This window comes from Anastrepha obliqua, chromosome 3 (genome assembly GCF_027943255.1).
Source record: "Anastrepha obliqua isolate idAnaObli1 chromosome 3, idAnaObli1_1.0, whole genome shotgun sequence".
Taxonomy (NCBI): Eukaryota; Metazoa; Arthropoda; class Insecta; order Diptera; family Tephritidae; genus Anastrepha; species Anastrepha obliqua.
Genome location: NC_072894.1, coordinates 47478196 through 47491393, shown reverse-complemented (window position 1 = coordinate 47491393; position 13198 = coordinate 47478196). Strand labels below are relative to the sequence as shown.

General features: G+C 37.0%; 1 protein-coding gene across 2 annotated transcripts in view; it reads left to right on the top strand.

Moving 5' to 3' along the window:
• Positions 1-13198, top strand: part of LOC129242339 (connectin-like) — a 194964-nt gene that overhangs the window by 71670 nt on the left and 110096 nt on the right. Inside the window, exon 1 of one of the 2 annotated variants that reach the window (XM_054878927.1) lies at positions 4375-4417. The exons of the other annotated variant lie outside the window; for it this stretch is intronic. The gene's annotated coding sequence lies outside the window, so the exon portion shown is untranslated. Of the gene's footprint in view, positions 1-4374; positions 4418-13198 lie in introns of those variants that run through there. 2 annotated transcript variants of the gene reach the window in all.

The window sequence follows — 13198 nt, the reverse complement described above, 5'->3', positions numbered from 1 at the left end:
ATAAAAGCAAGTAACCGTTTTTAAGTACCGCACATTATTTCTATTTTGATACTCGCGCACTGGTGTACAGCATAAAGAATTCGAAATAGAAAGAAGCTTTGTCTTAATAGCCAACAAACGGGATATGGAAACAAATAACGATGTGACTTTGGTAGAGATCAGATGCAATTTATGATCTTTAGTTTGGCAGCACAGCCTTTTGTAATTGGTAGCACTGGCAAGTAATTCTTCATATTCTATTGATAGGCCCCTTCTATTTGTCAAGCGCTAGTAGTAGCAAGTTGAAAACAGTGAGTATGAGACATCACCAAGAATGATGGAATAAGAGATTGGGCCTTTCGAATTAGCTGTGTCGTCAGGTCGCAAGAATATGCAAACAAAAGGAAGGAGAATTACTTGTTTGTGAAGAGCGAGGGAAGACGAAAGTAATAGAAGCTACCAAACAAAAAAATTGTGCACACATACTTTCTTGCCACGGCGCCATCCGCATAAAAACGCCGAAGACTGCATTTAGATGCTTTATATTAATTTATGCCTTCACAATTTAACACATGGCACTTCCTTTTTATTTGTTTGTTTAGTCTGAACCTCACAAATCACAATTTTACCAAGCCATTTACTAAATTTTCACAAGCATTTACTTTCTCCTCCTTTTGTTCGTTTTGTTCTCTTAATTTGTGTTGCGATGGAAGCTGACGTAACACTTGACAAAATCGGGGACACCACCTTTTGTATTCGATTCGCCTTGAGACATAACAATACTCGCTTGCGGCGAATCTTACTCTATAACTTTGTTGTTGCTCTCTCATGTAAATCTTTCGTCAAGTGAGCAGAGCCCAGATATAGCGAGCAGAGCAAAAACGAATATGAGGCGCCTAATGGTTCATCTCCAATGCTATCAACTCCAAGCAACAAATGTATATAATACCTCTAGACATAATTATTTAAACGATAGAGTCAAAGCACGAAATTTCGTTTATATAACGCAATCATCTGAATCTTGTTTTAAGTATCACGAATACATTTTCAACAACAATTCTTGTGAAATAATTTAACAAATTGTTACGTTTGTTCTTCTTCGTACTACAACAGAAGTTTTCGTACCAAAACAGAAGTTTTATGTCAGTGCCAATTTCTTCTTCATCTTAATTGGCCCGTTTGTATCCATTCGGACGACATGTCCCAGCCAGCGCAGCCGCTGGATATTTATTCGCTGCGCTTTGCCTATGTCGTCGTAAAGCCCAAAAATCTTGCGCAGAATCTGTCTCTCAAACACTACAAGCGTCGCTTCATCGGATATTGCGTCGTCCACGCTTCTGCACCATACGTTAGGACGGGGATGATGAGAGTCTTGTAGAATGTTAGTTTTGTTTGCCGAGAGAGGACTTTACTACTCAGATGCCTACTTAGTCCAAAGTGGCGCTTGTTGGCAAGAGAGATTTTACGTTGGATTTCAAGCCTGACATTGTTATCGGTGTTAATGATGGTTCCTAAGTATACGAAGTCCTTTACAACCTCGAAATTATAACTGTCAACAGTGACGTGGATGCCGATACGCGAGTGCGCCGACTGTTTGTTTGATGGCAGGAAGTACTTCATTTTGTCCACTTCTCTTTATCCAGTTTGGAGAAGGCAGAACTAACAGCGCGGTTGTTAAGGCCGATGATGGCGATATCATCGGCATACACCAACAATTGTACGCTCTTATAAAAAATTGTGCCTGAGCGATTAAGTTCTGCGGCTCGTACGATCCTCTCCAACATGCGGTTAAAGAAGTCACACGACAGCGAGTCACCCTGTCTGAAACCTCGTTTGGTATCAAACGGCTTGGAGAGGTCCTTCCCAATTCTGACGGCACTGCTGGTGTTGAGCAACGTCATCTTGCAAAGCCGTATTAGTTTTGCGGAGATACCAAATTCAAGCATTGCGGCATACAGGTAACTCCTTTTCGTACTGTCGAATGCATCCTTGAAAACCACGAAAGGATGGTGTGTGTCGATTCTTAAGACTTGGCCACCAACACCCATAAAAATTATCCGGATCGTTACAGGGTTGATCGTGATACTGAGTTCGATAAGCCAAGAAAACAAGCTAATAGACATACATTTATACATATCGAAGTGCTCAGAACGATGAGGAGAATCGATTTAGAACACGAAAACACGAACCAAAATCAATTTATTTAAATTAAATTTGCTGTGCATATTGGTCTCCAGCTCATTAGGTTCGACTAAGATTTAAGATAATTTGTTGGGATTGGACGATAAGAATATCCACTTCCTACATTTTGACACTACATTTTCGTCCATCTCTTTGATGTTACAAGCTCAAACTCTTAATGTTTATGAATTTTTTTGATCTCAAAAATTAAAGTGTCCTTAACTTGTTTAATGGTTTTTTTTTCTGTTCATGTTACTGTTACTCGAACTTTGGACAACGAAATGGCGTAGTCCTATTTCAATCAATAGTTAAGGTAATTAAAGCTAATTGTTTCGGCAACTTCTTGTTTGTTATAATGCAAATATAATTGTTTCCTTTAAATCGTTATTGGGCAGGAAAATGGGAAGATGACCTCACTGCTCACTTGAAAAGAAAAACATTATTTGGCACCTTTACTAAAAAGGTACAAAACAAACGAAAATTACAGAAATAATGGGTTGTTTACGTAAAATGGTATACCACGCAATCAAATGTAGTAGTACACACAAAAATATGTTCAATTTCGCCTACGCGAAGAATTACAATATGCACAACAAGGCTATTCTTGTTATAGCAAGCGATAGCGTTGGAAATAGATGAAAAATATAGGCTGAATATATCAAGCAGACTTGTGCGATTGCGCCTGAAAACAAATAAATTGTATGGAAAAAACCGTACCGTGGAAAAAAATATCGAGACAGGTTTGTCTTTCGCAAATGCCCATGGGAGCAAATACGAAAAATTCTGGGAAATAATTCTTTTTACGGGCGAAACTAAAATTAATATGTGGAATGACTGGATGGAATAACTGTTTTCAGCGAACCAAGAGTTCAATACTGGTACACAGCAAAGACCATAAAGCACGGTAAAGGTAACTTCAAATTTTCATCATTTAGCATCCAAATTTAACTGTTTACCGAATATGAGCCCATTTGAAGTATTGCAGTCTTGATTTAATTTTATTTTCGAATTAAGTATTACAAGTCATTTGAATCCAATAATAAAACGCCAACAACCTCATATGTGGGCAAGTGGCTGAAAAGGCAGAATTGAAGTGCGAGTGAGTAATTTTCAAAAAACGATACGGCATTAACATAAATGCGTCTTGGAAAAAAAATTCATGGAATCGATATGCTCATCTTTCTCGTCGCATAATAGTTTTTGTGCTTTTCAATTAGCCTTCATTATTTTACAATTAGCCTTCATTATAATTGTATTTGTATTATGTATTCAACTTATTCATTATTTTTCTTTAACTATGTCTTATTGATAATTAAGTAAAGTTATTTTCGATGTGAAAGAATTTTTTCTTCTACGTTTTAATATATTATTTCATGCAATAAAGGGTTAACGATTTGACAAGTTTTCGTTTGCCATAACTGAGGCATATCGAAATCGCCAGATTCTTTCGCATCGTTTGCTTGTAAAAATTCACCGAAGGTTGTGGGGTACCGATCCATTAAGCAAACAGCGCTATTTACCCGACAGATTGAAGTACTGACATTTTCTAGAGTAGAAGAAGACTCCATTCCTCTAGTAGAAGATAAAATTATTGTAAGGATAAAGCATAAAGCGAGGTTTCACTTGCACGCCTAATTTCACAGACTTAAACTCAGTTTAGGAATTCACCACCGGCCCTAACTCTTTAATTTCACTATTTTTTGCTGGCAAATTAGAATCGTTGGAATTGAGAGAGCTTTCATTGAAATGTTCTTCTGTAAATGGGCTTTTAATATGAAGTCTAGCAGCTTTTCAAAGTTCTGTATGTTAACGCAAAAAAAGAATAGAAATATGAATACATACATACATACAAGGGTAAAGAAGTTACGTATGGATGCCACTTTCACTACTTTATAGCTTTTGCGCACTGTGCGAATTGCCTAAGTTCCAAAATTTTAATTTGATTTAAAAACTTCGAATTTGCACACACAATAACTAACCTTCATTTTATTCAAACTTTATAATTTATTTACTTTACTATATGGTTAGGTTTATTTGCTCAAATATTCATGCGCATATTCATGCGTACGTGTGTATGTAGATATTTCTGTAAATATTTACTGTCTGCATAATTTTTTTCTTTGATGTTCATAGGTGGTATCATATGCCTGACATTGTTTTATAAAGAAAATACGCAAGGAATTTCGAAATATCACAAGCATGTTCTGACAATGTGAATACGAAAAGGAAACTTTGACTGTCAATAACAGCAGTTATGGTATGTTGGTTCTTTTTGTTGTGTTGTTGTTTTATTTATACATAACTTCAAACGGTGAAATGCTTCGCTTTTCTTGAGTTGAGTCAGCTGCTCAGTAACTTAATACTTAAAAGCATATTAGTGTGTATGTATTCGAGCATCTTTAAACGAGTCTCTACTGCGCAACGTTATATGTATCGGGTGTTTTTTTAGCTGCAGGAAAACAATTGATATCAACTATGATTTGACAGCTGAGAATGCCAAGCCTTTTCTGTTCAGTAAGGCTTGGAAAGTCATCAAAAATGGTTTAAATTCCAAACAAGAACGATTAGATTACCAGGTATATCAGATATAGTAGGTATATCACCAACACAATTTCAGTGTTTTAGTAAACATACCGATTCTCACCTTTTTGAATTCACAAGATACTGGTTTCATTTTAGTCATCATTAGTCACACTGAATTCTTTTCCCCCCGGCTTTCAAATTGGAAATTTACTTTGAAAACCAAAAAATCAAAAAAATCTGTGCACGAAGCTCATACAACGAAGTATTGAAAAAGACGGCGAAATATCGATACGGCGTCATTCTCTAGCTGTTGGCCTTTGCCCTTTGACTACGTGGAAAATTTTGTGCCAGAATCTTGGCTTAAAAAAAGAAATAAATAATTGGCGCTTACACTTCTGTTAGGTGTTTTGGCTGAGCTCCTCCTCCTATTTGTGGTGTGCGTCTTGATGTTGTTCCACAAATGGAGGGACCTACAGTTTCAAGCCGACTCCGAACGGCAGATATTTTTATGAGGAGCTTTTTCATGGCAGAAATACACTCGGAGGTTTGCCATTGCCTGCCGAGGGGCGACCGCTATTAGAAAAATGTATTTCTTAATTTGGTTTTTCATCGAGATTCGAACCTACGTTCCCTCTGTGAACTCCGAATGGTAGTCACGCACCAACCCATTCGGCTACGGCGGCCTATAAATAAAACTCGTGCACGAGTTGAACCCAAATGTTCATCGTTTGCCTCGCATTTTCACTGATTGGGCACATTTGAATTTATTAATTAGATTTATTATAAAATATTGTACTACATATATGATCGAATATGCCGCGTAAGTCGTAACCACTGCGCGTAAATGCCATAAAATTATCTACCAGGTAATAATAAAAAACATGCATTCCAATAATATATCTGATTTATATTATCACTTTAAGTTCTCAAGCTCTTAAAAAAACACCCGATAGAACGTGTCAATTTCGGAGTATGTGTTGCCTTGTATGAGAATTTGTATTATACATACTATACAAGAGACAGTCTTAAAAGGCACGTTGTACGTCACCGTGTATGCTGACGTTAGAGTGTAAATATATTTATTTATATTACAGCTGTCATTGTCAGAATTTATGGAAATTGCAAAAATATTTGCAAACAATTTTCTACGAAATAAAGCACATATTTCATTTTGAGAAAGATATAAGAAAAAGGAGAACAAAACCAAATTCAACAACAAAAACAAATTCAACAAGGTGTAAATAAAAACAAATTGATTAAAGAAGAGAATGAAGATGAATGTGAACGGTTGTTGTGAAAACTTTGGCTGCCAGAGCATTGTTTATACACACCCAGCAGTATTTGTTTAATCTGTAAATCTGTGAACAATATTTGTCATCATATATGCGCACTAGCAAGAGGATTTGCACCTGTATTTCCTTGTTCAAAAAAGAGATGATAGGAAACGAAGGAAAGGGGTGAAAAACTTTTGCATTGAGAACAGCATGAATATGCAAGAATCTGCTTAACTTGGCAGCCGTAGTACTGCCGCGGATAATGCCAGGTAAGAAAGTCGCATTGGTTAGCTTGAGTGTGGATTGTCAGCTTACAGGGAAACTGGCAGAAGCTAACCTAAACGACATGGTGTGACATCGAAATATGTATGAAATATATTACATTTCCACGATTGTATGTATGTACGTATGGGAGTGCAAAGAGTGATTACACAAATACACACGAATTACTTTTGGTTTGCTTATACGGAGGATCCCACCGGCACCACCGTTTTCCGATGGGAGCCTATTTGAGCACTAAGTTGAATGTGCGTCGCTGCTTTTATGCAATCCGTGGAAAGTTTTATCTCCTGCATACTGTAGGCGGCTTTGAATCAAACCACTCAAGTCGGACCCTCTCGCCTCCAACAAGAACATTTTTGGTATGTTATCTGAGTAGCTCATCTCTATGCTACTTATACCGCCCTGCAACATTTCATTGCCATTTCTTCACGACCAAGACTCCTACTTTTCAAAGAGCGGATTTTTTTTTGGTCGCGGTTGTTACCGAGAACTCGTCGTTGTTATCTGCTCTTTGCATACATTCTTTGAAGGTTTCGTAATCTTCACTATTAATGTTGTCAGCGATTTGGGCCATTAGATGTTGCTCTGGTCATAGCTTCTAACAAAATAGAGAAGAGTAAAGGAAAAACCACCGCACTTCATCTAGTTATATTATAAGGCATCTAAAAAGATGGATCCAAGTTTGGTAACAGTACAGACCTATCTGCGCTTTGCACCGTAATGTCTTGTAGGGTCAGTAGAAGGGCTCAAGGTATTGTCATGTTTAATTCTAAATATGGGCTAGGCTTGCGTCAATCTCTGCTGAAGAAACAGAAAAGATACCACATTATCATGAACTAAAAATAAACTTCAAAGCAAGGAAAACTTCCAATAGATGGTACGACCAAGCGGGGAAGGGTTTGTATATTCACTATCGTTAAAAGTATGTCAAATCAGTACCTAGTAGGAAGATATATGAGAAGGTTAAACGGATCTCTTTGATGATATTACTGCAACTGTAACCAATATAATGAGCTCGGCAAACACTGTTTTCGCATTTTTATGGATGGCTTGAGGACCGAGCACGGTTGCGGCTCTGGTGTCTACGTGGAATCTAGCGGAACAAAACTACAAGCGATGAACTGTGCTGTGGAAATCAGATGGAGAGGCGAATCTGTACGTGTCTGCAGCGACAGCAAAGTTACGCCCAGGACCTTAGACAACCCTCCAACCATTTCAAGGGCAGTTGAGTCCTGTAAATCCAGGCTGAACTATGTCGGTAGAAATAATATCCTGATGCTAACACAGGTTCCACGACACATGGGTATCGTGGATAACGAGATCTCTGATTCTTTAGCTAAGATGGGCTCTGAGGCCAACTTCTTTGTCCCGGAGCCTATCGCGCCACTCCCTTCTATAACCATCAAAGCCACGGTTAGCCAACGGGTTACTTCAACCCAGAAGCTAGCCTAGCGGGCTGAGAGAGGCTGCAGATGGACAAAACTGATGTTACCTGTCATGTCCGACCGACTGTCGCAGATCCTCCTGTCGTTAAGCGGAAGGCACTGTAGGCAGCTGGTTGGACTGATTACGGGCCACTTTCTGTGGACGAAGCACATGGAAAGGTAGGCATCTCAGACAGTGTACTCTGCCCAACATGTGGAGAAGAGAATGAGACGGCGGATCACTTTCTGTGCATATGGCCGGCATTCGCTCGAATCACTTTGGCTCCTTGGCACCCAAGATTTACTCAGATTTCTTCATAGGTCGAGTGGATTTAAAAAATGGTACAATGGACTTAATGTTGTCTAGAGTGAGGTACTTGCTAGTTTGTCCTGACAAAAAAAAGAACATAATAATAAATAATCTGTATTGAAATGAAATATAATGAAGTTTAATTAAAAATTTTAAGCAAATATGAGTTTACTCTTAAGATGTATATGCAGGTACATTGTATGTATATAAGAATAAGTATAATAAATATATGAAAGTCATTTAGTTTTATGTCAAATTGAAATTCGACATATGTACATTAATATCTTGTATTAATATGATTTCCTTTTTCACATAAAGCGCCACATTCAATTGAAATGAATTGAATTGCATGACAGCTCCGCAATTTATTACAAATCGCCTGCTACATACAAACAACTAACTGCCACGACTAGCTGTCTGCCTGGTCACAGGCTTTGACATCTAACTGTCACCTCCTCCAACGTGGGCATGCGTGGGTCAGCTAACTGACAAAATAAATGCCATAGCGGTTGTGTGACTGCTGTATATCCGTTAGTCTAACGCAACTCGCATACAATACTCATAAATCTCTAAAGCAAAAAAAGTTAAAATTGGCAAAAAAATGAAAAATATCAGCAGCTAAAAAGCAACAAAACGCTAGTTATGTAACGCTTATGTGGTGGTGTATCATAAATTTGTGCGCAAGTTTGTGTGGCTGCTGACTCTGTCATCATGATTGATGATAATGCAGACTTGGCTTTATTTCATACGCAGCTCAAGCGGAGATCCCGACCAGCCATCAACGACATCATCATCGTCATCGCACTCATCAGAGACAGTGTCGACACAAACACATGCACGGCACACCACACGAGTACAACAACAACAGCTATAGCAATAACAAAATGATGAACTACGCTGCGACACACAGCTTGGACGCGTCAAAAACTTCACCCACAGCAAAAGCAATATCAACAGAAACAGAAACAGCTGTGATGCTGCAACTGATGCTATTGAAACACTCGCTCGTACTTCTCTGTGGTTTATGCCGCTTTGCTGTTGTTGTTTTGGCTGTTGACAGTAACTGTTGGCAAGCTCCGTCCGTCTGACAACATTCAAGGCAAACACTTTCATAAACTCATACCCATTTTCGCCCAGTCTCCTTGAGCGTATGTATGTGTGTTCGAATGTCTGTCTATCCCTTCATCTATTTCGGTTCACTGTCTACTGTATACTATCAGTCAGTAGGTCTGTGTGTCCGTCCGGAAGGCTGTCTGTTCGCACTTAAAGGTTTGCCACAGCGGAAGTGTCACCATTTGTCAAATGACAAAAATTGAAAACAATTTCCATGGAGATTACTCATACGCCACAGTGCACCATACTAAACTACAAACGGATACACAGGCGCACAAATATTTACGTACACAAATATTATTTACAATATGTTGGTTCGTATGTGGTAGGTAAGTTATATGCATACATTTAGGCGCACATTCTGCGCACGCAACATATTTATGGCCAACAGGATATGCGTGCCTGTCAGCAAAATGTTTCCATATCCTTATATATATGTACGTATACCTACTAGTTATACATGTGTTTAGATGTGATTTAACAGCTCTTCATATCGCACGTACACTTACCTAAAAAAGAAGGATTTGTTCATGTGCTTAGGCAATTCGTAATACTGATTTTGCTTTGTGAAGATTTTCTTTGTATATCTATAGAATTAAGTCTTCATATCGGAAGTCACTTCTACAAATAAAGCAATTTCCCTTCCAGTCTCACTAAACAAAATTAAAGCAATCAAATGTTTAGTTTATGCTTGGTGAGGACCGTAATTGAGTGTTAAATGGTTAGAGCTAAAGTTCAAATATACCTGATTTTCTTAGATAGCTTACAACAAAATTTTTATTATAACTAGGTAGTATTTAGCGTATGTGAAAAGTTGCATCGAAATCGTTAAAGGAAAGTCAATTGTTTCTCGCTGTAGTTATTTAAAATACGTCAAGCTGGCAATAAATTTTTATTCCATATACTTTCATACACGCAAACGGGTAAACATTATTTCAGAATACCAGAATGCATTCATAGAAGAGTGCGTCACCTCAGAAAGAATAAGAAGAGGCGCGGAAGAATAAGTAAAACAAGCGGAAATCAAGGAAAATGATTGGTTATGAAGGCTTCATTATCATTAGCATTCATTCATATAATATTTCAGAATTAAAAAAAACAGCATTTAATTTTTATTATTTATTTAAATTTAAAAATCAAAAAATTCGCTGATTGATTTCCTTGACCTTGCTTATTTTCTATGCTGACATCACTTCTTCTGTCCATTTCATTAAGAACGAAGAAGTTTTGTACGTCTAAACTTTGCACATATTTTTTTTTTTTTTAATTTTATTTAATTTAAAGTTTTTACATTGCATACAAATTATAAATAAAAATATGTAACGTACTAAAAAATTAAAATTATATAATAAAAATATGTACCGTACTAAGTGGTTGAGTTTCAAGGGCAGGTGTTGATTTTCAATCAAATACAATTGTTTCAGGAAATTATTGTCATTTCTCTTTATTGTGATAACATTGGTATGGCTGAATTACTATTCATGTAGAAGAAAATATTGGCCAAATGGTGGTCGTGGCCTCGGCGGCACACCTTCATCCGATGGTCCAAATTTTCCATGACGCTGAGGCATATTTGAGGTTCTATGCTGTTAATATGCCTAATTATCTCATCTTTTAGCTCTGGCTTGTCGCTGGCTTATCGACGTACGCCTTTTCTTTCAAAGAACCCCAAAGAAAGAAGTCCAACGGTGACGTTTAGGTGTGGTTCACATTCAACATCGGCCCTTGAAATTTATCCACCTTTTACAAGCGTTAGAGACGCGCTTCTCGGGACAAATAGCTTTCCGAAAATTTGTACCTTTCATCTCCACCTTTAATCAGACTAAATTTAAATCTTACAAAATTCAGCTTTCTAAATTCCTATTTATTTTAGAACATAGGAAACTAATTAGTTTTTTTTTTAATTAATCGTTAATTCAAGCACAACCACATCCTCTTCATTAAAAATGTTTCCCCAAACATAATCCAATTTTACATATATATTTATGAATAGTTGCAAAATATGTAGACACGTAAATATATCTTCAAATTAATATTCAAGCGGCCGCCGTAGCCGAATGGGTTGGTGCGTGACTACCATTCGGAATTCACAGAGAGAACGTAGGTTCGAATCTCGGTGAAACACCAAAATTAAGAAAAACATTTTTCTAATAGCGGTCGCCCCTCGGCAGGCAATGACAAACCTCCGAGTGTATTTCTGCCATGAAAAAGCTCCTCATAAAAATATCTGCCATTCGGAGTCGGCTTAAAACTGTAGGTCCCCCCATTTGTGGAACAACATCAAGACGCACACCACAAATAGGAGGAGGAGCTCGGCCAAACACCCAAAAAGGGTGTACGCGCCAATTATATATATATATATAATTAATATTTATTAATATTATATTGGAAGGCAGTTCGAAAATAATGAGAATAATGAGTAAAAATGATAATAATGGGTAAAAATGATAATAATGAGTAAAAATAATTTGAAGCAAACGAATGGTAAACTCTCCAATGAGAAACGAACTATGACGAATTATTTCAAGTTGTTGATTCTCCAATTCTGACCATAAAATGAAATTAAAGGGCAGTTTCTTATCGCAGTCTACCGCATTTGTAACCAAGCACAGAGCTATAGACAGAAACCCAACGGCATTCGTCAAGAGCAAATAAGCATCTTCATAAGTGTGCCTTTATCAGTAACCAACCACTCACTACCCATCACTGAAAGCTCAAGATGCCTCGAGATAGCAGCCTAACCCAAGCAAAAAACAAAGGACTAAACGTCAAAAATGTGCTAATTAAAAAAAAATACGAGAAAGCGGTAAAAGTAACTAAAAATGTTTTATATGTTTTTACTAAATACTTCAGGTGCGTGATGGCAAGGATGATATATGCATTACAAAACTGTGGGAGTAACTTCGGCTGCTACGGCAACGAAGCAGAATTTCGCCCACTATTTTCACTACTGAATATGAATACACTCGGCCAGTCCGTCGTTGTTCAGACGGCAATGATACATTGGCTGCATTGATTTTTTCTTATATAACCTAGATTTTCTTAGTTTTATGGTAAACAAACCGCTGTACGGTTACGTCGAAATCACTTAGAGCCAAATGTACGATTTTTTTTTTAATCCCAGCCCCTCAATCGTTAATACCATAACCAAAGATAGCACTTATAATATTTGGTCCTCATTGGATACGGTTAAGGTGTGTCCTACAGGAAGAAAAGTTCAGGCTTTGGTAGTGTCGACGTTGTGGCTGAGGTTTAAAAAATATGATGTAAGAATATTTTTCCAACATTTAAGGCCCATCCTAATGTATATATTGAGTATGATTTATAATATATAAGGTACTATTTATGCTATCGCAATATTTTATTATTATAATGCTAATGTTTGCTTGTAACTAAACTTATACTTATCATACTACATATATACATACATGCATCGTAGAAAAATACTTAAGAACGACCGCATGTTTTATGGAGTACGGTGCCGCAACAGTACTTTTTTCATTTGAATATATTTACTGTGATCACATTCGTTGAAATGCATTCATTTATATATTTCTCTTGAAAGGTTCGTGTGGAATTTTTGCATTTCAGTAGAAGCACTGATATTTTTGTGAGAACTGTTTTGTGTGAACTGTTTTCTGTTTTATATTATAACAGGTTAGTAAGTACAAAATAAAGTACAAAGAGTGTTCTTCCAGTGTTTTACAATTAGTTCAACGAGTTCATGTAAAACAAATCCTATTCGTTGTCTTGCTGTCCGGCTTTAATTAATAATTTAGCTGCTCCTTTTCGGGTGAATTTTCGCTTTGATATTTCTGCTGTGCTTTGTTTCTGGGGCTCATGTGGTTTGTGGCATTTAACTTCCCCGAATCTGTAAAAATGAAATGAAAATGAAGTTGTGCAAGTAATGAAAATTCTTTTTTCAAAAACAAACTAAATATCAGTGTTTTCTTGTTAATATTTCAATACGTAATTTTCTAAATGGTTTATATAAGTATGGATTGTATGTACAGGTCTGTCACTGAACCTTAAATATTACGAATATTTTCCTTATTATTTACATATCTGTGAGAAGAGGACATGTATTTCTTATTTATTTTGCTTCAAGGTTT